Below are 3,240 nucleotides of genomic sequence, written 5' to 3' on the forward strand. Positions count from 1 at the left end.
AGCAGCCCTACTTCCTCAGCCAGGCAGAGCCAACCACAGTGCCAATGACTATGACCCACAGGCATTCCCTGTTCCATGCTGCTCATATCATCTGGAACCCTGGTCAAACCATACTGTAATCCTCTCTTTTCCTGTCCTGCAGGTCATTGCTCTTTCCCCCTGTCCCCACTCACCCAATATCAGGGAAAACCCAGGAAGCATGTGTGTGGTCCCATGGCCCTGACCACAGCTTCCACATCAAATGTCAGCTGAGGACTTGCACACACCCCACCCCACCCCCAGTTCTGCAATAAGCACTTCAGCATGCTAAGCCTCTTGGTTTACATTTCTGCATCTGGTTCTGAGCGAACAGAACCTCTCTGTCTGGGATGTAGGGGACAAGGCAGAGCAGCTGGTCCCAGTGGCCAGTCAACAGTCCCTAACCTGTGGAAAGTGACGATTTGAATTTTTTTTTTTTTTTTGGCCATACCAAGTGGCATGTGGAGTCTTAGTTCCCCAACCAGGACTGGAACCCACGCTCCCTACAGTGGAAGAGTGAAGTCTGAACCACTGGACCACCAGGGAAACGCCTTAAAGGCATGGCGCACATCTTGTCTCTGCATGCGTAGTGACCAGTTCTAGGTTTGACATTCAGTAGGGGTCTAGAAAACATCTGTGGAATTGAATTAAAAATTCATCCTGGGACTTCCCTGGTGGTCCAGTGGTTAAGAATCCACCTGCCAATGCACAGGACATGGTTTGATCCCTAGTCTGGGAAGATTCCACGTGGGGCAGAGCGACTAAGTCTGTGTGCCACAATCACTGAGTCCCTGAGCCACAACTACTGAAGCCCATGCTCTCAGAGTCTGTGCTCTGCAATGAGGGAAGCCACTGCAATGAGAAGCCTGTGTACCACAATTAGAGAGTAGTCCTCACTCACTGCAAATAGAGAAAGCCCATGCAACAACGAAGACCCAGCACAGACAAAAATGAATTAACATTTGTTTTTAATTTTTTTAATTAAAAAAAAATTTTTAAAGAGAAAATTCACCCTGACTCTCTTAAATCTCTAATTTTTAGACAGTAGGGACCACTTAACAAAATTGTTCCACATATCAGCTCTTTTTAGCAAAGGAAATGGGTGAGATGGGAATTAAGCATTTATTGAGCATTTGCTAAGTATCAGGACTACATGGTTTCCAAATGTGGCTTCATTTACTCCTCCAACAACTCTCTGAAGTAGTTGTTCTTTTTCTTTTTATAGAAGCAGGAATAAATCTTACAACAGCCCCCGGTTACGATCCTGACTCTACCATTTATTAGCTGTGTGCCTCTGGGGATACTTCCAGCCTCTCTGGCCCTGTAATCGTTTTAGTTCATCGCTTTGCCTCCTAGGGCTTTGAAGACAACAAGTGCATTCCCTCTGAGATTTTTCTTATCTCCAAGCACACATCACCAGCTATTTTCAATGTCTTTCATGGTACAGTGGTCAAGGGCATTGGCTCTAGCATTAGAATAACCAGAGTTTGTCCCTAACCATGTCGTCTTGTGCACAAGAGACTTAACCTCTCTGAATGTTGGCTTTCCTATCTGTGTGACGTGGGATACTCATCATCCCACAGAGTTGTTGTGAAGATTAAATAATATCACAAGTGTAAGCACCTCACACCATGGCACACAGTAGGTCCTCATGAGATGCTGCTGCTTCTGGCTTTGAGTTCCTCCTCCCTCCACCATTTCAACTGAATTCAAGCCAGATTGCTGGTGTCTGATTCCCATCATGTGACATCAGAACTGGACATTCTCTGGACCACTTTGTTTTCCAGAGAACATCACAATCTGCCATGTCAGCCCAGATCCTGCCTCTTGAGGAGAAGGAAGGATCCGGAGCATGTGAATAGGACTAGGGTCATACCACTTCCAGGAACCCACACAAGATCTGCTGATAAATCATGACTCAAGAACTGGTGATAAATAAACTGATGTTTACTCTAAACACAAGAGCAAAGACAGTGATTTGATCTAAATAGTTGGATTTTTGTTACATTAACTGTTTAAGAGCAACCATTGGGGAAGCCTTCTCCATCCCAGGAGAATTAGTGAGCATAACACCAGGAAGCAGATCACCACCCTGGGGTACTTTCTTAAGTCTCAGAGGACATTTTTTCCCACATAAATGTTCTAAAATCACAATGCATCTGATAATCAATGGACAGTAATAATCATTTAAAATAGTGCCAAGTTCCTCCTTCCAAGAATTTATGATTAAATTGATGATGGGGCTCTCTTGGGCAGCACACATACTAAAATTGGAATGATATAGACAAGTTGACACAAGATTGCACAAGGATGGTATACAAATTTGTGAAATATTCCATATTTTTTAGAGAAAAAACTTATGGTTGCCAAGGGGGTGGGGGGTGAGGGAGAAATAGATTGGGAGTTTGGGATTAGCAGGTGCAAACTGTTTTGTGTAGAAAGGATCAATCACAAGATCCTACTGTATAGCACAGGGAATTATATTCAATATCCTACAACAGGCCATAATGGAAAAGAATATGAAAAAGAAGGTATAACTGAGTCACTTTGCTGTACACCAGAAACTAACACAACATTCTAAATCAACTGCACTTCAATAAAATAATTTTTAAAAAATAATAAAATAAATTGATGATGAACAGTAGAAGAGGCAACTGTTAACTGAGTACCCACTATCTACTAGATCCAATGCTGTGTTCCAGATCCTTTCATTTTCATTGCTTTCTTTTATAAAATGCTCTTTCAGAATGTATTTTCCCTTTATAAAAATTAATAAACACTGAAGATAACTTTAAAAATACAGGCAACTCAAGTATCCTGGAGTTCCCCAGTAACGAGACATCTAAAGAGCTCCTTCAGAATCTAAGGGGCTGTAACACTGTGAAAATATCAACTTGCATAATTGTAGGAACAAAACCATACTCCACCCACATTACCACCAGCTATTTCTGAAGATCCCAGGATAACTTACATTCTTTTGGTAGTCCCCTCTCTCTGCAACCTCTGCTCCAAGCTTCTCTACCATTCAATTCTGCCCATTCAAGCTTCCCCAAGCTGCCACTGTACCTTCCCTGGCCTTCCCACACCTAAACATTGATCTTCCCTTAATTTCCCAAAGTACAGGTGATGCTATACCTGAGTGTTTGACCAACTCTACTCAAGCCCTGACAGGACTACAAGGGCACTACAACACTGAAAAGTAAAATAGAAAAATGAATCCCA

The 3,240-nt window shown here is 42.6% G+C and overlaps 1 non-coding gene across 1 annotated transcript; it reads left to right on the forward strand.

The window, feature by feature from the left end:
- The first annotated feature begins 2,258 nt into the window (after positions 1 to 2,258).
- Positions 2,259 to 2,363, forward strand: LOC113890591. Its single transcript, XR_003510551.1, has one exon. It is a non-coding gene; the product is annotated as a U6 spliceosomal RNA (small nuclear RNA).
- The last annotated feature ends 877 nt before the right edge of the window (positions 2,364 to 3,240 follow it).

Source organism: Bos indicus x Bos taurus, chromosome 3 (genome assembly GCF_003369695.1).
Source record: "Bos indicus x Bos taurus breed Angus x Brahman F1 hybrid chromosome 3, Bos_hybrid_MaternalHap_v2.0, whole genome shotgun sequence".
Taxonomy (NCBI): domain Eukaryota; kingdom Metazoa; phylum Chordata; class Mammalia; order Artiodactyla; family Bovidae; genus Bos; species Bos indicus x Bos taurus.